Genomic DNA, 23,213 nt, shown 5'->3' on the forward strand with positions numbered 1-23,213 from the left:
CTGACCCGGGTCTGGCTTAAATATCTATATGTGTATATGTGTGTGTGTTCTATTTATAGCCTCCAAACCCTTCTGCTCCTCAACCCCTGGGGAAGGCAGTGCCATATTCCACCAGATGTGAACCTAAACTTGATTCGACTCTCACTTCATTTGCCAAATGCCTCTCATTTGTTTGCGGAGCTTTTGTTTAATACAGTCAGTGGAGAGCCATCATGATGTCTCCTTCTAAGTCAGAATGTGTGTTTCAGCCTTAGATTGTCAGGTGGCTGTTTGGAGAACAGTTAGCGTTTTGCTCCAGAAAGCTGCAAATGCATGATGAGGTTATTGTGAAATATAAACAGCAAATATCTGCTGACTTGGCATTTCTTCTAATGTCAGAATAATTCAGAGAACCAAGTGCATTTGCCGTATCTTTATTTCCCACATAATTGACTTCAAATATATTAAGTTTGAAATGGCACCCCATCAACAAAGACACACACCAGGTATTCTTCCAGCAGAGTGTGTTCTACCTCCTACTGGAGCTGAAGCTTACAAAATTAATTTTATGGGGACCTGGTTTGGGGAAAAAAATACAATGTGTTATCATTAAAATAGGTTGAGAGCCTTTTTTACAACCAGTGGGTACAGATGTGTGTAAAACAAACACATAATTTCTCTTGTTTCTTGCTGTGCAGATAGAGTGTCTTTTGTTCCTGCATGTGTATTTTCCTGTGTTTTTACAAAGAAAGCATTGCTTGTGCTTTCTGTGATAGCAAGAGGCTTGTATGCCAATTTGCCATTGTGCCCTGGTCAAGAATCTGCTCTATTCTGAAGTAAACTGCCCAGAGGTATTAGTCAAGAACGTGGAGAAGGGTGGGGAGTGGGAAGAGATGCTTTTTTCTCTTCCTCTTTTTTTTCCCCTTTGACTCAGAAGTGTCTAATTCACATGATGTTAAGAGGAAATGGGGGGAAGCATTTAGTTCTGAATAGGATGCAGATCGGTGCCATGCAGTTGCCACAGACTATAACAAGAAAATGCTCGGAGCTGAGGGAATCACATTTGTAATGGGGACTCTTTAAGAAAATGTTCTGTGAGGGTGACTAGCTGGGTCCCTTTGGACCAAATTAAGATGCGCTCTGGCAGTGCACTAGCAGCTGTGAGCTGACATTTTCTTGTGAACCTAGTGAAAAATGGCTCCATATCTCTGTCTCGTCCTGAGGAGATGGTCTTTGAGTAGTCGAGCCTTTCCTCGGCATTGTGATTTGCTCTGATCTCTGTTTTCTGATGGGGATGGACTGACTTGTGGTTCCTTTCAGTTCGCCTGCCTTTTTAAATCTCGGCTTGAATGGGGAGTGGGTGGTGACGGTTTTACTTCAGTACAAACTACCCAGAGCGAAGCTTGCAGAAGATATCTTTATGGCAATCATAGGTTTCCATTTTTAAAAGGGTGGATTATATATATTTTTGGACGTGATCTAAAGCACTTTGTTTTTGTTAAGTGGGCTCATAAACAATTTCTCTAAGAAAAGACCCGTGCATGTGTGGCAGCTTACGTTTGGACTTTGGGGAGGGCTGACCGGTTTAAAAAAAAAAAAGATTTTTGCCTGTATTATCCATCTCTGAAAGTAAAAAGCTGTGTCTTTGTATCTTGTCATGTTTTCCCTTTTTAAAACTGTGATCCATTGTGCAAGGAGAAAGATGTGTCCCCGCGCTAGAATGCAGGGAGGGAATGTACTACTGTCCTGTACTACACATGTGCTTATTAAAGAATTCCTGTACTGAGCAGAGAGTGGAGGTGCTACAGCAGCCACACTGTTCCTTTATTTAGGCTTTGGTTTGTGAGAGCTCCAGCCAGCAGAGGCAGGATGCGCTTTAGCAGAGAGCTATGTGTTTGAGGGACTGATTAAGAGCATGTGTTGTTTGGGGGTGTGCGAAATCGGTTCTCTATTGTATAGCATTTTAGGATGATGGTGTGAGTACAGAGCGGGTTTATATCTTAGGCAGAAGGTACGGTGTTGAGGCGCTATCCACTAGAGAGGGGAGCATGAGGATGCAAAATAATGCAATAGTATGTGCATTGTGCAGAAAAATAATTCTTTAGATTTTATGGTAGTTCCCTAATTATAGAAACTTGGAAAAACTTCAGTGCTTCCTGCAAAATGACATGGAGTCATCTCCACACTAGGACAAGTGAGACTTGAGTACAATACTTTTAACAGCATGGAAACAGCTTCGTAAGTGTTTTAAGTGTGACATTTGCTCCACTGAAGGGTAACCCTCCAAGGGTTTACATCATAAGCACCTTCCCATAGGCTGAGAATTAGAGCACAGATTTTCTTGGTGTCTGTTTAGAATAATTTTGATAAAGCTAAGAGCTTACAGAGGCAATAAGATTCGCCTCTTTAGTAGAACAATGGAAATGGAACTTTAATACAGCATGTAGATCCGATTGCTGCTTTTCTACATGTAGACAATCTGACTGTGGTACATGATGTGCTTTGGGGAAATCTATGTAATTATAGTAGAACAGCAAACAAAACAATAGGTGAGGTGATATAATGAAAACATGGATCTCCAAGTTCTTAAGAGGATTACCAAGTCACTCTTAAATACCGTTAATGACTGCAGGTGAGGTGATTTTACCCAGAGAAATTTCAGATGTTCAGAATTAGAGGACCCTGTTTGTAAAGCTAAGAGCAGAGTTTGCTGGCTGTTGGAGAAGCTGGAGGGAACTCATATTTAAACCAGATAATGTGTACATATAAAAGAATCACAATCTTAGAAACTTCCCACCAATGGAATTTTGTTTTAAAAGTTGCAAAATAACTAAAATGTAGAAAACAGTTCACAGTTCAGAAACCGTGAAGGGAGAAATGAGAATATCCAGAGAGAACAAAATGTTTGCAGTGAGAGTTATGTGCTACCTGAACAACATTCAAGATGCCGAAGAGTTCTTAATGAGAGCTGAAAAAGAAAAATTAATGTTTTGAAATAAATGTCTGTATTTCTATATTCCTATAGCTTTGAGTTTTGAAAACAGAAAATTTCCCAAGAATAAATTAGTTATTCGTAAGATGCCTGTGGCATGGAAAGGAAAACTTGATAAAACAATTAAGTTTCAGGCAAACATATTTTACTCTGAATTCTTCTTGAAACATTTTTAATCACAAAGCTACTAACTTTCTGAGAATATCTTCAGTAGTAATGGCCTGCTTTCTGACATCCATTTTCTCTCACTTTAGAACTGTACTACCTTAAACTCTCTTTTCAAGTTTTGAAAGCGTTATTAGGTGACAACATGACATTAAATAAGCAGATATGATAAAAGACTGAGCTTAAAACACTTTAATTTTATGTTCAATTTCAGGAATATTTTTCTTCTACTGTGTCTGTCATCAGCTTTTGCTCTTAGTCACACAGCTCGTGGCACTCTAAGATGTCAGCTGCTTACTCTGAAGATAACAGATTTTTAATTGTTTTTTTTTTTAAAAAAAAAAAACTGTGCTGCCCTTTTGACTGCATTAGGTGTACCTTAATAAAGGTTAGAACTTTGTTACAGGCCGGGTGCGGTGGCTTACGCCTGTAATCCCAGCACTTTGGAAGGCCAAGGCAGGCAGATCACGAGGTCAGGAGTTCAAAACCAGCCTGGCCAACATGGTGACACCCATCTCTATTGAAAATACAAAACAATTAGCTGGGCGTGGTGGTAGGCACCTGTAATCCCAGCTACTTGGTAGGCTGAAGCAGGAGAATTGCTTGAACCTGGGAGGCAGAGGTGGCAGTGAGCTGAGATCATGCCATTGCACTCCAGCCTAGGCAATGAGAACAAGACTCCGTCTCAAAAAAAAAAAAAAAAAAAAAAAAAAAAAAAAAAAAAAAAAGCTTTGTTATAATGTGAATTCTCAATGTAAGCATTTCACAGATATCAGAGGTTAAAGCATACATATACTGTACATTTCAAGCATGTCAAGACCTATAAAATATACAAAGTCAACAGTAGAACGGTTAGTTTTTTCCCTAGTTCTCATCACAAGGATGGCTTTCTGTCACATAAGCCTGCTTTCCAGAAGCAGTGCATTATTCTGTTTTCTCCTACAGATTCTTTACTCATTCTCCCAAGGCCTACTAAGAATACATCAAATTCAGTAAGTGTGCTGACATAAAAAGTGTCCTTAATTGGTGTTTGAAAATTTAGGTGATATTCACCATGTGGAGGAACACAGAATAGTTGTTTTTCTCTTTAAATCAGTAAAGTAAGTCAAACTTTGGAGTGTTTAAGGAAACTAACAATATGTGTACTGTGAAGTAAGAGGCTAATTGCCAGCCAGTTAGCCAATGAAGGAGAAGATGCAAGCTTAACTTATGACTCCAGTTGAAGCACTGTAGCTCAGGAAGTTCCCATGTTAATAGGACCTCAGCAAAAATTCCAGAGGCGGTTGCTCAACTTGTTCACCTTTTTGCCATCTGGGGCTGGGGCAGGAAATAATATATTAAGAGATCACTTTTGCTACAAGATAATCTCTCTAATAGACCAGTCCTGCAAACAGTTCAGGTATTTTTAAAATCATCTCAGTCTGAAGTTTCTATAGCTTTATCCACGAAGCAACAAATCCCAGGTGACTTTGGAAGCCACTCAAAGATTTGTTCTAAAATTTTGGATTAATCTTGCCAAGCACTGACCACAAAAGTGCAAACCCAGCCAAATAAGAAAGGCACAGGGATGAGGGCTTTCTCTGGTCTGTAGCAGAGAACTGAACTCTCTGGGTTATTTCACTCAAAGGACCACAAAAGCTCAAATGCCAAGCTAAGGAACTACTGGCCAAGTATGGAAGGATTCTTGATCTTGGATTCGTACAGCTGTTTACGAAGAGCCTTTCTTTTAGATCTTAGAAAGCATCCTATATCCTTCCCTCTCAGGCCTTAGCACATGCTGGTGCCTCGGCCAGAACACGTTTCCACCCACTTTGCTTGCTCAGCCATTACATTGGCTCTCTCTGTAATGTTTGCTCCAGGTTCATCATGCTTTTTCTTCATTACACTTATCAGGTGTTTCTGTTTTTGTTTTTCCAATATTTAGTTTTATGTTAGTGTTATTACTTGATGAACGTCTTTGTCTGCCAGGAGGCAGGACCTTCTAAAGTAAGGGTCGAAATTCATTTTGCTCACAACAGTATCTATCTATAGGACCTCAAATCATGTCAACCAAGATATAAGATGAGCACTAGAGCCGGGCATTATGGCTCACACCCATAATCCTAGCACTTTGGGAGGCCGAGGCGAGCAGATCACGAGGTTGGGAGTTCGAGACCAGCCTGACCAACATGGCAAAACCCGTCTCTACTAAAAATACAAAAATTAGCTGGGCATGGTGTTGGGTGCCTTTAATCCCAGCTACTCAGGAGGCTGAGGCAGGAGAATCGCTTGAACCCGGGAAGCGGAGGTTGCAGTGAGCCAAGTTCGTGCCACTGCACTCCAACCTTGTTGACAAGAACAAGACTCTGTCTCAAAAACAAAAAGATGTGCACTAAACCTTTGTTAAATGACTGAATGAATAAATGAATACTAAGGCACCAATATAGTGGAAAAACAGAGTGTAACTCGCTTTGGCTCAACAAAGAGCAATTCTCTTCACGGGGTTGGCTAGTTTGGAAACCTAATAGGTGTATACACTAGGACAGTCCCAGGATCTCCCTTCTGTCAGGATTTTCCATGTAAGAAATCACACTTGAGTACTTGCTATGATGATATTTCAAAAAAGAACTTTACTATCCATATCAATAAGTATTTAGAATCTGTCTGGCAAAATCATAGTCTGTCTTTCCCTCTCCCGTCCTCCTAAGGTACCTCTTTTTCTGAATCTCCCAGTCTGATAATCCTTTAGTTCTTTGCAGCCAGGCCCTTCTAGGTCTCATCCGAAGATGGCTATGCTTTGCTAACTAAGCTGGTAATAAGTTGTGAGGCCTGAAACCCATCTAAGGTGTGAGCTTTATTTGCATTTTGAGCAAAATTATCATGTACTGGTTAGCACTCTGCTTATTAATATGGAGGCTGTAAGGCATAACATAGCATGAAGCTTGCCTGTAGGAAGCTATTTTCAGTTGTGGAGCTAAGATTTATAAAACACGATTGGCAACTACTTTAAGAGTCTATAATCAAGAACTGTATTTCGTTGTATAGATTTTAGTAAAACTAGAGCACAGAGGAAAGGATATGTAAGGAAGTGGGATCTCAAGCAAACTATGACCATCTGAATTGTCAGAGGAAGAACTGTTTAACATTTAGGGTGGGGCGGGGGGAGCGGGGAAAACGTAAAATGGTCAATGGGACTTAGCACAAGCTTTGTTAAGATATTACTCACATTTCCTTTCCTAAGTATAAAAGGCAAAAATACCTTTTTTTCACAAATTCATCGAGATTTTATTCATTTAAATCATAAGCTTGAGACCCTAGAAGTTAGGGCAGTTAGCAGTTATATTCCTGGACACTGGAATTCACTTCCCATTATATCCTGAAGTACTTAGTCTATCTCAGCATTTAAAACTAATCTCAAAGAAGTTTTCTGTCAGAGGTGCTTTTAAAGATTCTTTTAACAATATTGATCGCTTTAATTGAGGTTTATTGAAAGTGCCCAGTATAGCTCTCTTGTGGCTCATGTTCTATAAATATATCATCATCTTATTGATAGATAGTAGAATTCTCATTTCATTACAGTCAGCCTAACACTTTTTAGAAACCTTAAGTTCACACCAGAGCATGAGGAGGAAGAATTCTTTTCCTCTGGTCTTCCAGTCGTCCTTAAACCACAGCACTATGTAAAAATCATTTTAAAGTATGTCCTTAGTAGTACTAAACCTCCTGTTTCAGCCCTGTGTCTGGCTTGAAGGTTTTCTGTTGAAAACCCTGAAAAGAACAAACAAAACTCAGAAGTCAGAAAATATCAAGCTGCATGCATGTAAGGAAACAATGAGAGAACTGAAATTAACTGATTTTGTAAGTAGGTCAGGTAACCTATAACTACGTTTCTAGATATATCATTGATACAGTTTCCATTTAAGTGGTTGGGTTTCAGGTTAGCTGCAAGAATTGTTAAAGCCTATGAAAAGTTGCTAGTCTTATTTTTTTTACTTTCCTTGTTTAGATGGAGATAATTGGACTCTTTAGGGTAATTCAGCGTATGTCTGTCTAAAGAGTGGGGTTCCACTTAGGACTTCTTGCCAGCTATGTTACTATAATCATGCTTTGAGAGGAAGATTTTGCACACACAGTCCTTTAGGTGTTCTCACTGTTGTAAAAAGAAGAGCCAGAGTATATCAATCATCCCTTCGAAATATCATAGACAACCCCTTCCACACACCTGTGTGAATTACTCTTTCAGTATGTGCTAAGGCAAAGAAACACTTCAGAAAATAAAATATTTCTACCCCTATTTTATTTCAAAAGTGAAAACGTGAAAAGAAGCTGGGATTGGCTAGTAGTATATGAAAATCTGTTCTGTGCAGATCCCCAGGTTACAATAACTCGGTCTCATTGTGCATGCAAGCCTTTGTATGGTGCTGCAGATGGTAACTTTTATTTCCTAATACGTAGTTGCTACTCTGGGAATCACAATAAGTCTTTCTTTTACGATTGGTGCATTAGAGTTTAGGAAAAGTATTTGCTAGTTCCATTTATCTAAGTCAGGAGCAAAGAAATTGGTATTAAACTATTATTATATCTACTAGTAGTTCATATCCCCCAAACCTGAAAGAATACATTTAACCATGACCAGTGACTGGCAGGCCTTTGATAAAGTTAGCAATTGTTCATTTCTCATGTTTCTCTCTCCCCAAGCTATAGAATGCTCTATATCTGAGATTGCCTGAATTAAGTTCTACTGAAGAAGGCTAGAAGTTTTTTTCATACTTGTCTCAACAACCATTCTAGCCAGTGTACCAAACTAAACTGTGTTATTTTATGCCCATGAGTATTTACACATTTTTTCACTGTCTGGAATGTTTTCTTCTAAGAGAATGCTAGTTATAGACACAGGTCTTCTGTATCTTTGAAGTCACTGCCTGGATAGTAATCCTAGGAAAAATGGGTTGTTCCCCAAAACTACTCACACATATGCATACCACATAATTTATTATGTTTTTCTATTTACAATTCTGTTTCTCCCACTAGATATACTTTCCAAACAACAGAGTCATTTTTTTGATTATCTTCCTATGTCCATTACCTAATAGAGGTTGTAGGACACAGTTCCTATATATTTTAGTTATGATTTGAGCTGATCCTCTTCCTGTTCACATAGTGAAAGGAAGAATGTAATGTGAATTTTTGAAATTAAATGAGTCAAAATTTCTATTTAGTTTTGTTTTCGGTTTTTTTCTTTTCTTTTTTTCTTTCTTTCTTTTTTTTTTTTTTTTTTTTTTTTTTTTGGTAGAGTCTTGCTTTGTCACCCAGGCTGGAGTGCAGTGGTACAATCTCAGCTCACTGCAACCTCCACCTCCTGGGTTCAAGCAATTCTTTTGCCTCAGCCTCTTGAGTAACTGGGATTACAGGTGTGCACCACCACGCCTGGCTAATTTTGTATTTTTAGTAGGGATGGCGTTTTACCATGTTAGCCAGGATGGTCTTGAACTCCTGACCCCAGGTGATCTGCCTGCCTCATCCTCCCAAAGTGCTGGGATTGCAGGCATCAGCCACCATGCCCGGCCAAAAATCTCTGCTTGTTTTAATCCATGTTCTTTGCAGTCTCCATTTTACTGAAACTGAAAACAAATGTTAATTATACTAGAAATCAGAAATATTTTTCTCTAAAAGACTATGAAGTATCAAATGTGAGCAATGAAAGAAAATTGGGCTAAATAATTTGATACAGGAAAAATTAATCTGGATATAGTCCATGCATCATGTCAATATTTTTTGCCCAAATTCATGTGGAGAGCTCCTCATTGGTGCTCCTTCATACTCAGCCACTATTGCAATGAGGAGGTGAGGAGAGATGTCTTTTCTTTGCCTGGAGCTTCACTGTTCTGTGCATGTGGCCTCTAGACCAGCAGCATCAGAATTGCCTAAGAGGTTGTTACAAGCAGAATTTCAGGCCTTAACCTACCTTATAGAATCTGAATCTAGGCCAGGTGTGGTGGCTCACACCTGTAATCCCAGCTCTTTGGGAGACCAAGGTAAATGGATCATCTAAGGTTCTAAGGTCAGGAGTTCAAGACCAGCATAACTAACATGGTGAAACCCCATCTCTACTGAAAATTAGCCAGACATGGTGACGGGCTCCTGTAATCTCAGCTACTCAGAGACCAAGGCAGGAGAATTGTTTGAACCCGGGAGGTGGAGGTTGCAGTGAGCTGAAATCAATCACGACACTCCAGCCTGGGGGACGGAGTGAGACTCTGTCTCAAACAAACAAACAAACAAACAAACAAAACCTACATATTTTAACAAGACCCCCTAATGGTTCAATTCTTCATTGATGTTTGGGAAACACTATTACAGAGAACATTTTTTATGAAGTTATGGTCAATTTTGTAGCCTTCAGCCTGGCTAATAACTCGGAGACAAATTATGACTATGGAAGGTTATTTCTTTTGCCAAGATATGGAATGAAATCATTTCTCTCTTCAAGTCACCCATGCCTTGCATGTCCCGGGAAAGAGAGAGAAATGAAGCTTACTACAAGTTAATATCTTACTTCTTCCCAGACCAACTTCTATTATATACACTGGCTACTAATGAAGTGTAACAGGATGGACCAGAATTGAGTCTGGCCTCTGGCCCACATTAACCATATAAGTTGGACAGCTTTCTTAGGTTTTTCCATCTCATTTTCCTCTTCTGTAAAATGGAAATTATAATACTTCTTGGTAAGGTTGTTTTGACATTAGAGGTGGGGATGAGAAATTATCTCCTATAGCTTGGCACATTGTAGGCATTCAACAAATAAACAGACGCTATAGCTACCCCAGTTCCTCGTGGCTCCTTGGTGAGAGTAGAGAGGTAATTTCGTTTTTCCAATATCATCTTTTAGGTGTTTGCCTCAGGTACCTCTTGGAAGTAGACATTGAGGATTTCAATTTGTTTGACTTCCTGCCAGCTGAGTTCAAGAGGACAAGCTAATGAACACCTTATGCTTCTTGCACACACACTTACATATTGGGATAAAGTATTCCTGGAGATATACCAAGCAAAAGAGGAACCTCATGTCCCGCGTAATCTCTCTCTCCTTCTAATAAAACCAATTTAGGCCACTTCTCAATAAGATTGTCAAGGAAGGTTAATGTCAGAATTTTCTAGCAAAGGGGGTTACTTCGTTAGCTAAGATAGAGAAGGAACCCCATCACTACTAAAAATACAAACATTAGCTAGATGCAGTCATGTGCATCTGTAACCCTAGCTACTTGGGAGGCTGAGGCAGGAGAATTGCTTGAACCCGGGAGGCGGAGGTTCAAGTGAGCTGAGATCACACCATTGCACTCCAGCGTGGGCAACAAGAGCAAAACTTCATCTCAAAAAAAAAGAGAGTATTAAAGTCCAGTTGTAGGACCCTAAGAACTGTCATTACATGATGGTTCTTTTTTAATCAGGGTGAAAATGTTAATATTGGAACTTTTACACCATTGTTACACTCCAGCCGACAATGTAGCCTTAAAAATATTATGTAAAAAATATTATGTAAAAAAAAAATACAGGTTATAAAAGGCAAGTGCTCTCAAGAGAAACTGTTGAAAGCAATCTCCTTTATTTTCTTAAAGAACTAACTTGAATGAAAATAAAATTAAGAAATCTGTCTTAGAAAATAGTGAAAATGTGTAATAAAAAATCACATAAAACTTACACATTAAGATACTCAACTATTAATCTGTATATTATTTCATTATAGCAATATGAAGGAAAATAATAGGTTTTTTTTCTAATTAACAATTTTGCTCATAACTTTATATTAGCATCATTCTTTAATACAATTAATGATTTTAACAACATGATATTCAAATTCTTACATTGAAATTAAATATGCCATTTTAACATTCACAACTAGAGAGAAAAATAATAGCTTCTAATTAACTTTTAATAATTCTCCTTTTGGTTACACAAATTTTAAAGATTTAATACAAGGCATATCCCAACCTTGCTGTGGAAAAAAAAAATATCTATTTGCGATTTCATTAATTTTAGCTAGTTTTCTTGGGTTTAAATGAGGATTATATAAGCACCTTAGTGCCATGTGTCTTAATCTAGAAACAAATTTATAATTTAAAAATAAAGTAATTTATTTATATTTCTATACAAATAATTTTAGGTAGGCCAGATGTTCAAATTTGAAGTTCTAGTGTAATATTAAAATAAATATAGTTTTGTATTATTTCTGACTCTGGTAGACTTGATTACTTAATATGGAGACACTATTTTGTTATTTTATTGACATTAATCACTTTAAAAACTTATTTTTGACAGTGATTTTCCCAAAAATATGTTTATATAGGTAGAGTTGTATTTTTATTCCACGAAGTCATCACTTCGTGGATGAGTGCCTTAAGCAAAGATTCAATATCTACTATATGCCAGATTTTGGTTAGACACTGAAGATAAAGATATATTTAGTCCCATAAGAAGCTCATAATTTAGTGTGGGAGATAGACATGTAAACAAATGATTTGAATGTGGCAGATTATCTACCAGAGTAATACGAATATATAGGACCTGGGTGTAACTTAAGGTGTGGAGGAATCTACATAAGATCTTGATGAATGAATATTACTCTTTCAGTTGTAGAAGAGAATAGGATACTTCAAGCAGAAGAATTTGTATTGTCTGAGATGCATAAGGAGCATTGTTTGCCCAAAAAATGGTGGCCCAGTCAACACAGATATGAGGCAATGTGTAGAGCAAAAAGAATGAGGCCCTTTTGTGATAGAGAGGCTTCATGTGGTGAGCTCTATGGTCATGAAGCTGTTTGTTTCTTTTCACACAGATGTGCATGTGATATGTACCTAGTTTACAATATGGAAAGAACTTTGATACGTATATCATTTTTCTCAAGTACATCTAAACACATGCAAACACATCGAAGTGTGGAGACTAATCAAAGTCTAGAAAAATAGAAGTCAGAATAATCATAAGTGCACTCAATTCTGTGAATATGAGGCTTTGAAGTTTGTTTGATTTTTAAATGGAAACCATGTATTCTATTTCTAGCATACTTCATTCGTACTACAAGTACGTATTGAATGCCTGCTATAGTTTAGGCACTGTTCCAGGTGCTTGGGATATATAATAAACAGAAAACGAAAAACCTGTCCTTTATAAGGGAGACCGATAGGATAAAAGATAACTCAGTAACAATCTCTACATATTTATATAATATATATCATGTTAGGTAGTGATCACTGCTAAGAGGAAAATAAAATAAGTAGGAAAAAGGACTGTTAAATGTCCCAAATCAGAGGAAAGGGGAAAGAGATTTTTAGAAGGGAGGCCAGACCAGGCAATACTAAGATGATTGAGTCAAGTCTTGAGAGAAGAGTGAGAGCTATCTGTGTGGTGGAAAGGTACAGAAACCTTTGATTAGAATATGCTATGTTTGCCATGCTTATTTGTCATCCAAGAGGACTGGTCAAGTAGGCAGTTGGGTATATCGTTCTGGAATTCAGGAGTAAATTCTATGGTAAAATACACATTTGGGGGTCAACGGCTTATTACAGTGTTTAAAGCCCTGTGATGAATGGCATCATCTAAGGACTGAGTGTGGACAGAAAAGAACACTTTCTGTACTAAACTCCAGGCTGTATTTAATAGTTGAGGCGATAGGAAGGAATAAGAAAAAGAGACCAAGAAGTCACATCAGAATGAGAGGAGGAAAACAAGAGAGAGTGGTGTCCTCAGAGCCAATGAAGAAGAGTTTCAAAGAGAGAATGATCAACTGTATCAGATGCTGCTGATAAGCCATATACGATGAGGACTCTCTAATGTCCATTGGCTTTAGTGACATTGAGAGTTCAAGATAATAAAAAGGAAATGGAGACAGAGAGTGCAGATAATTCTTTTTTGTTTTGCTTTATTTTTTTGTTTTTACCATAAAAAAGAAGAAATATTTGAGAAATAAGACAGGAGCCAGAGAGGAAAGAGGGCCAAGAGATGGAATTTTTAAAAGCTAGATGAAAAATTTTAGCATGCTTGTATGTTAAAGAGAATGATTTAAGAGAGAAGAGGAAATTGATGATTATGGAGAGAGGGGTGGGGGGAGGGAGGGGAGGGGAGATTTCAATGTCTTTAAGTAGGTCTTAGGCAGAGTATAAGATCCAGAGCACAAACAGAGAGGTTGTCCTCTTCTGGGAGTGTGGTCTATTCATTCATATTAACAGGAACAAGGTTGCACTTATGGGCAAAGAAGGAGTTAAGTGGAGAGATTTGGTGGTGGGAACTTCTAAATGTTCTCTTCTGATTGCAACAATTTCTCTGTGAAGAAGGAAGCAAGATTAAGGTGGAAGATGTATTAGAGACTTTGAGGAGAAGTGGGAAGTTCTCAAACCTAGGAAAGTGGGAAAGGGAGTGGTCTAGAGAATAATTGGCAGGTAGCTTTAAGGGCCCACTTGAAATCAGTGGTCATTTTTCTCCGGCCACTTTGAGCAATGTTGGTAACGTAAGACAAAGAGCTGGATTTATTCAAGGTTGTGTGAATGATGAAGCAAGAGGAGCAAGAAGATAAAGGTGAATACATTAAAGTGACTGCATTGATAAATGGGAGAATTCAAGCTGGGTGGGTAAGAAATGAGGTGACAAGAGTGTGATGAGAGATCAGTAGATTGAAGATCTCAGCAGGATTGAAGGACTGAATTGGGATTGTAGAGAACAGGAATCCCATGGTTGTCTGTTTGAAAGTATTTGATGTGAGATTCTTCCACAATACTCTTAGGTACGATGATGTCTCATCAAAGTGCCTTATTTTAAAAAGTACCCTCGTTTTGTGCAAAGATAGCTGCCAAATGTGTGTATTGCTGCCCATTCCCACTAATTGGTTCATTCTCTGAACAACTGGCAAAATGGCAAATGCTGGTGTTGCAGCTGCTCCTATAGTCCCAAATGCCTCCAGAGAGAAAAAAAATAACTAAATATATTATATTAATAAGTGACAGAATAAACAGTTATTTACACTGTGTTATTATTAATCCATATCATTAATATTACCAGACTGATGCTTGAGTTTACTTTTGCAATGATAGAACCACTTCAGTCTTTGCAATAATTACAGTGGGGAATAATTTATGCTTACATGAATGGATCCCAGACTTGGATCCCCACTTGGCTGGTTAGAGCTCTGATCTCCTGCCTGACTCATGCCAGCGCTCTCCTTCAGGGGTAGTTGAGCTCTACTTCTTGCATCCTCCATTATCTGGGGAGCGCCACCTGATATCTTGTTTGAGAAACACGAATTGTGCCTGACGCTGAGTGTAAGTGACCTTGAAGTTACATTCTTCCTACAGTATCCCAGAGCACTCTCACATAGATTCTGTTTGTTTCTGACACTCTTAAAATTAGGATGCAGACTAATAATGGTGTTTGGGGAAATAAAAGGAAACATTTATTTGTTTAATAAAATAAAAAGCTACAACCCTGTGACACCCACAGTGCAAAAGTTTTGGCAATAGGAGGAAGCAACTCAATTTTAACAGTGCTTGATTTTTTGCTAATGGCAAATTTGTTTATTGAGCTGGGGTGTTCTATAGCGGAACATACTTATTTGGATGATCAAAAGCAGCTATACTTCAAAAGTTTACATCAAACTATATACCTTTGGAATATGATACTTACATGTTTGGCAGAATCAGGAGTTACAAATTCCACCAACCATACCATCGACTGGTGCCTGAAATCATCTTGTCAAGTCACCAGTTGAATTTCTTCATGCTGTTTGTGGATCAAACTTGCAGAGGTATTTGTCTGCTGTGTACATACACAAGCCTTTTTCCTTGAAGAGACACATGGCCCCAAAATCATGATTTTTGTTTTCACATATTCTGGGTGCTTTTAATGTATTAAGTGAAACACATATTAAAGCCCATAGACTCTTTGAAACATGCTTAAAAGTGAAATCAAACATATTTTCATAGAATTCAACTTTCCCATTGCAAATATAACATACATTAAGCCACTCCGTTACATGAATGACTATTCAAAATACTCGAGTACGTATGTTTCCAAAAACAAATGAAACCAAATGATTTTCCTAAGCTGCCATAGTTACCACTGAGGCCAAACTAGAATCCAAGACTCCTAATTTCTGTCTAGTGTTTTTCTCCCCCGTACATACTAACAGAAAGTTATTCTTGAGCTCAGGATCGTTTAGTATCTCTCCTGTTCTGATAAATTCTTATCCTTTTAGAAAAGTGTATTTTTAAACTTCCCATCTTCAAACGCTCTGCCAACTTAAGTAATAATATGTCGAACATAGTGTAAATGATATTACCTTGGCCTGCAAAGGTTGAATTTCAGTGCACATGAAAGCAAATTCTGAGCCTTATAATACATTTTTCATAATAGAGACCATTCATCAAGGTGAAAAAAGGCATGCTAAAGCAACGAGGGACATTAAAGCAAATAACTCGGTAACTAAAATATAAAAGAACTTCCTCAGGAAGCAGACCTGAAATATCAGGATATTTGCATTCTCTGGTGTCTCTTAATTTGTTTTAAAAGTAAGATGCAAGTGGTGAAGGAAGCTGACTTAGTCAACAGAAGTGGTTAGTTTGAAAGCTGTTTTGATCCATTTTAGTGAATTGTTTAGGATTTATACTTAAACATAAAATCTAATTTTCCAATTAATTTCACAAAAGAGATGCTCTTTATATTGATTGCCCAAGTATGCTCCCTATTTGTATCCAGAATATCTAATTGGCTGATATGATCAAGCAATGTCCTTAAAACTAATACTTGCTAGTCAACTTGATACAATTTTAGAGTCTCTAAGGATTTTGACGTGTACAAGCTATACTCTGCAAAATCATTTTAACTTAATGTGGAAATGTCAGTGAGTCCATGTTTATCATAATGGACGTTTAAAGCATGATTTGTTTGATTTGGACTTATTATCAATAACTGTTTTGTTACTAGCTTTCAGCATGTATATATGTATGTATTTGAGACAGGATCTGGCTCTGTCACCCAGGAGGGAGTGCAGTGGCATGATCATGGTTCACTGCAACCTCGATCTCCTGGGAGCAAGTGATCCTCCCACCTCAGCCTCCCTAGTAGCTGGGACCACAGGCATGAACCATCACACCCAGTTAATTTTTTTGTAGATAACAGAGTTTCGCTATGTTGCCCAGGCTGGTCCTGAACTCCTGGACTCAAGTGATCCACCTGCCTCAGCCTCCCAAAGTGCTGGGATTACAGGCCAGTTTTAATATTTTTATATATATGTACAATTTCTTGTGCTCATTTCTTCGTAAATATGCAAGTTTCCATCAGATATCAGTTTTCTCTGGCTGAAGAAATTCCTTTACTGTATTTTGAAGTGTGGGTCCATGTACCACAAGTAATGATTTTTACTTAGTCTTGATTTCACCTTCAGTCTTGAAGGATACTTTTACTAGATATAAAATTCTTAGTGTAGAGTTTTCTCTTTCAACGGACTTTTCTGGCCTCCATTGTTTCTGAGGAGAATTTAGCCGTCATTTGTACCACACTTCCCTGTGTATCCTGTGTCTTTTTCTCTGTGTTCAAGTTTTCTCTTATTTTTCATTTTTAACAATTTGAGATTGAATTGGCTATGATTTGATTTTTTTTTTTTTTTCAGCTAGTTAAGTGAAGCACTGGGAGTGAAGAAAGAACAAAGAAATCCGTAACTAGTTGTAATCAATTAGTTTGATTTGAATTTTTAGGAACTCTTCCTGCAGTTTCCTGAGATACTGGAACCTGTAAATATATGTCTCAACAAATTAGGGAAAGTTTTAGCTCTTATGTATTTAAATATTTTTTTTTTCCTGCTGCATTCTTTCTCTCTTCCCCTCCTATGAATCCAATGATCCATATGGTATATCTTTAATACTGTCTCACAGGTCACAGAAGCGCTGTTTGTTTCTTTATGACTTCAAATTGGATAGTTTTTATTAATCTTACTTCAAATTTACTGATTCTGTGGTCTATTATCTGCTACAAAGTCCAGCTAGTAAATTTTTTTTTTCAGATACCAAATTTTTTACTTTTAGAATTTCCATTATATTTTAGTTTGCATTTCTCTGTAGAGATTTCCTGTCTGTTTATTGATTACTGTTTTCCTTTATGTCCTTGATTATAATTATAATAGCTGCCTTTAAATAACTGTTAGCTAATTCCATCATATTGGTCATCTTGTGGTCATTCACATTGATTTCTTTTATTCTTGAGTATAAGTGATATTTTCTTGTTTCTTCATATGTCTAATTCTGTCCTGGATATTATTTGCTTTCTGTTATGTCTTCTGAAAAATGTTTATTTTTTGTTTTAGCAGGTGGTTAATGTAAATGAGTGACACGTTTAAAAGCAGGCATGTCTAAATGCTGTCTTATCTGCAGGAGGCAGCAGTTAAAATATTTCAGCCTTTTTAACTTTAACCAGGCTGCCTGGACTCTGCATAGACAGAGTTAGTTCAGGACTCAGCCAGATATTTGGGCAGAATTTAAATGCAGAATTTGAGGCTGCCCTCTGTGGCTCTTTCCTTTCCAGATAAGAAAGAGAAAAGGAGACCTTGGCAGCTGGGAGCTAGCCTGGCATTAACAGGTGGGCCTTGATGTTGTTAGAAGTTAGCCAGGCAGTCACAATAGGCTGTGGTATTCTATTATACGCTAAAAAAAATTATCAGAATACCATTGTCAGACAGAGTCATTATGTGACCACGATGAGATTTTATTTTATTTTTTTGAGATGGAGTCTCACTCTGTTGCCTAGGCTGGAGTGTGGCCGTCCATCTTGGCTCACTGCAACCTCTGCCCCCATGGTTCAAGCAATTCTCCTGCCTTAGCCTCCCAAGTAGCTAGGATTACAGGTGCAAACCACCACACCCGACTAATTTTTGTATTTTTAGTAGAGACCAGATTTCACCCTGTTGGTCAGGATGGTCTCAAACTCCTGACCTCAGGTGATCCACCCGCCTTGGCCTCCCAAAGTGCTGGGATTTCAGTATTTTCCAGCAAAATAATTACAGGCCAGATCAACATATGTATTGTAATGATTTTCATCCATGAAGCTTTCACATTATTCCTAAAATTAGACTTGGAAATGGAAAAACACGTTCTTGTAACTGTATTGTTTAGAGAACTCTTTTGACTCATGCCCAGCAAAAGGGTGACAAAAGTCCAGCAAACCTCACACTGAATGACCTAATTGGCCCTCTCAAGCTTCCAAATTTGGGCCTCACCAGGCCCAAAGTGGTGTGAGCCACCTCGCCAAGCCTCTCTGACCATGATGAATCAAGACAAAAAGACCAGTCTAGCATCATGTTCAAAAACAGACAAAATCAAGAACGTTATCTAATCCATAAGAATGACTAAACATCCCTTCTGCTCCTGATGTAAGTGACTACTACTTCTTTAGCAGTCTTAGATAAGAAATAGTAAGATACCCAGCCATAGAATTACCTCTACTTCTTACCATTGAATCCGGAGCAAAACTCTGCTTCCTTAAAGAGTCCCCAAAAGAGCATAACGCAAGCCCAAATTCTAGAATATATCAGACTCACCACGTTTCCCTATGGTATATGTTCTTCCTCATTTTCTGGTGATCTTTGGTTGAAGGGTTATGACACAGGATTTCCTCCTCCACTTTCTACTATCTGTAGTAGATCATAAGTCTGATCTCCGGTTTTTCAAGCCATAAAACAATAGAACTTCTATGCAATGTCAAGCCACTCTGCATGGTGCCACATGTGTATCTGCCCTGTGGCAAAAAAATTTAAAAAAAAATAAAATTAAAACTCTGGGATACTTACCTTGTGCCATTCCCTTTTTTCTAGTTTCTGCTTACTTTTGGTTGTTTCCCAGTGCTTCCAATAATCATGGATTATAGTTTGTCCTGAGTTTTTAGTTGTTATCTCCAGGGGACTGTTCTGTTGTGAATTACTTCACCATTATCAAAAGCAGAAATTCCCTTTGTTGCTGTTAAAACATATTACTTGGTATCATGCAGTCTATTCCTAAACTGGGCAATCTTTTTGTGATATCACAATTGAGTAGTAGCCACCATATTTCATTGCAGTAGGGAGGCATTAAATTGTAATTGCTAAATGAATAAAGTAATCTAAATTTGGAAGCTTGAGAGGGCCAATTAGGTCATGCAGTGTGAGGTTTGCTGGACTTTTGTCGCCCTTTTGCTGGGCATGAGTCAAAAGAGTTCTCTAAACAATACAATTATAAGAATGTGTTTTTCCATTTCCAAGTCTAATTTTAGGAATAATGTGAAAGCTTCATGGATGAAAATCATTACAATATGTATGTTGATCTGGCCTGTAATTATTTTGCTGGAAAATATTGAAAAATTTCTAACCAGTGCTTTTGGGGAAATAATTGTCACTAGAACAACAATGCTACCTTGAAATTAAAGTTGACATAATCATTAGTTTTCTGAAACTTTTTACAAAGTTTTGTACTTAGCCATTGTATATCAGGGAACAAGTGGTTATCTTATTTCTTATGGGAATCAAGACCTCTAGAAACACATTCTTTTTCTCTATCATTTGAAGTCCCATGTATTTCTCCCACAGGTTGGATTTGTCTGTGTTCTGTCTAGAGAGACAAATCTTTAACATTATTTACTCTTAGACTTTCTCTGTAGCTTATGAGTAACATACATCGTTATTCATATAGACAAGACATGAGATTTGGAAATGCTTTTGTATTTCTTTAGCCATTGGATTATATTGATGTAAAATTTAAGTATTTTCTTGTTTTTTATTATATCTGTCGTATATCAGCATATTATAGAAATCTTTATAATTCTTTAGAAGTGTGAATATTTCTTTGCAGGAGCAAAAACTTTAATATGACACCTGCCCTCCAGCCTCGCAATTCTCCCACCATTTCTATGGTTTCCCTAGCCCACCATATCTGTCCTCCAGAGGAAATGCTGCTACCTTCCACAGTTTATCTTCCCAATGTATTTGCTTGTGTTTTTTGTTATGTGTATTGTCTGACTCCCCCTACTAGAATGCAGCATCCAGAAAGAGAAATGCCTGTTTTGTTTCCAGAAGTTATCTTGTAAGACAAGAGCAGTCTTTGGCATATAAAAATTTCTGCCAATTTGTTAGTTCAACCATTGTGGAAGACAGTGTGGCGATTCCTCAAGGATCTAGAACCAGAAATACCATTTGACCCAGCAACCCCACTACTGGGTATATACCCAAAGGATTATAAATCATTCTACCATAAAGACACATGCACATGTACACACGTATGTTTATTGCGGCACTGTTCACAATAGCAAAGACTTGGAACCAACCCAAATGCCCATCAATGATATACTGGGTAAAGAAAATGTACACATGTATACCATGGAATACTGTCCAGCCATAAAAAAGGGGAGTTCACATCTTCTGCAGGGACATAGATGAAGCTGGAAACCATCATTCTCAGCAAACTAACACAAGAACAGAAAACCAAACATTGCATGTTCTCACTCATAAGTGGGAGTTGAACAATGAAAACACATGGAGACGGGGAGGGGAACATCACACACCAGGACTTGTCAGTCGTTGGAGGCTAGAGGAGGGATAGCATTAGGAGAAATACCTAATGTAGATGACGGGTTGATAGGTGCAGCAAACCACCATGGCACATGTAAACCTATGTAACAAACCTGCAGGTTCTGCACATATATCCAAGAACTTGAAGTATGAAAAAAAAATTGTCAATATGTATTTCTTAAAAGGATGAAGAAAAATTGTTTATATAAATCAAATTTTTCTTTAGAGGAAGTAGCAGGAGTTCTCCCTGCCTCCTTCCTCTCTCTCTTTCCCTTTAAACTATATCCAGAGTCATCTACATAAAGCACAGTCCAGATCTTTTTTAATCTTTCCTCAAAAATCTGTAACATCTCCTCAGTGCCTATAAAATAAAATCCAAACTCCATAGCTTGGCATTTGAGGCCCTCTGCAATCTATCCTCATTCTGCCAACAATTTCATCAACCAACGCTCCCCTTCTGCTTCAGCTCTTTCCAGTGTGATCTTTGGGCTTGCTTTCTCATTGCCTTGTTTAAATGTCGTCTTTGTTCTGTGGCCTATGCTGATTACTTTATTTTTAATGGAAGTCACATTCCACATCTCTGTTTCCTAGATTTCCTTTTTGCCATGTGCTTATTACCTTCTAATAAACCATATGATTTACCTACTAATTGCATTTATCTTGTTTCCTCCTGAAAACATAAGCTCCATGAAAATAAGACTTTGTGCCTGTTATTGTCTCTTGAATATCACCACTGTTTAGAACAGTGCCTTGCCTCTATAGCTTGGACATCTTTTCCCCTACTTAGATTTCCCTTCCCTGAACTCCACATATCTAAATCCCACCTGTTTGCCAAGGCTTAGCTTCAGTGCTATCTCAGCGGAAAAATTCCTCCACTTCTCTGAGCTCAGGTGAAGATCATTTCTTCTCCTCTGAACATTGGCACAATGTAACCAGAAACTGATTTTATATTGCTGAAAAAATATTTTTTTGCTTGTATTTTGGCTATTTATGTGCATTTCTTATCTCTCCCACAACCATACTTTCAAAATAGGTTTTACCACTAGCTCATCTTTACAATTTTAGTAGTTCTTAGTACTCTGTGTATGTAGTAAATGCTTGATAAATACGTGTTGAATAATAGCAGCATGAATATGCTTATCACAGCACTTTCTAAAGAAATATATGAACAAGATTTTTGAATTATGCAAAACCCATGTGAAAAGGAATTTTGATTTTTAAGCTTGATTATTTTGGGGGAAAATCCAATTATGTCTTAAACTTAATGGAGTGAAAATATCCAATAAGAAAAAAATTTATTTGATATCTTTGATTTTATATTCAGAACCCAGACTAAGTCCTACTGATAGCTTTTTTACATCAGAGTAATTTCCTTTTTTCAAAGCATTTGTGCCTTACAAATTGTTTATTCACAAACTAATGTCATGTCTAGCTACCTAAAATGGTTTGTAATTTAATTAAGGAAAATATAATTAAAGACAAATAACACAGGATTTATATCAAGCAGTATATGTAGATTTGCTGTCACTTGGGTGTTACACTTTTTCAAAGTGTATGTCTTGGCATTAATGAATCACCTTATATTAAACAGAATTTGGAATGATAATAGGACTATGCTCATAAGATAGAGGACTGAAAGCAAATTTGGTGAGGTTCTTATCTTTCTTTCTTTTTTATGGAATTTCAGAAAAATATCACTGGATTATATTTGATTTCAAAAGTTTCTTTTACAGTCATTTTCCTTATATCCATGGCCAATTACCAAAATAAAAAATGGCTCCCCCTGTTCTATATGAAAATTTCATAATTCCAAAGTTCAATATTTATCACTGAGTCGTCAAGGAGGGAAGATTTGAATACTGGTTTTAAGAAAGTATTAAAAAAAAAAAAAAAAGTCCTCAAGGTAAAAGTATATTCAAAGTAATCAAACCTGGGCTTACTCAATGGAAAAGTGGTAATTAGTATCGTCTCTTTTGTGAAGCTGGTTAAAAGCTGATGTTAAATTATACCTCTGATAGAATTATGCTTAAAGTGTTAAGTGAATATGTCTCAGAGAATCATTGATATTGAGTGCATATAGTACCACAGAATTCTGAAGTATGTCAGTGGAGTAGCCATATGGTGGTATGTAATGAAATGTAGTTTCCAAACTCTTCACGTAGAAACTTACAATCTTGGCTCACAACAGGAGCCCACTCCCTTTCCACCTGTCCCATGTTGCTGAAAGCCTTTGGCAGGAAAACAGGCCCTGTGCTAACTCCCAGGGACACATATTCATGCTTTGCTTTCTTCAATTCTGTGCCTAACCTGACTCAGTCACCACAGATGCAGCTATGAGTAGAGCAGACCAAACCTTCTAGTGAGATTAGGGCTGGTATGATGGGGAGAGATTCTGCGTTAGTTGAGCAGCTCCTAGGAGACTGGGCTACTATCCCTTAATTCTTAAACTTACTGAGGAGCAGTATTAGGATATTTTACCGGCACAAAATTAGATATTCCTTAACTTCCTTTATTTGATTTTTTTTT

General features: G+C 37.5%; 1 protein-coding gene across 7 annotated transcripts in view; it reads left to right on the plus strand.

The window, feature by feature from the left end:
* The window catches only part of MAGI2 (membrane associated guanylate kinase, WW and PDZ domain containing 2), a 1,465,424-nt gene that overhangs the window by 695,817 nt on the left and 746,394 nt on the right, over positions 1-23,213 (plus strand). The window lies entirely within an intron of this gene.

Source organism: Chlorocebus sabaeus, chromosome 21, assembly GCF_047675955.1.
Source record: "Chlorocebus sabaeus isolate Y175 chromosome 21, mChlSab1.0.hap1, whole genome shotgun sequence".
NCBI classification, from domain to species: Eukaryota; Metazoa; Chordata; class Mammalia; order Primates; family Cercopithecidae; genus Chlorocebus; species Chlorocebus sabaeus.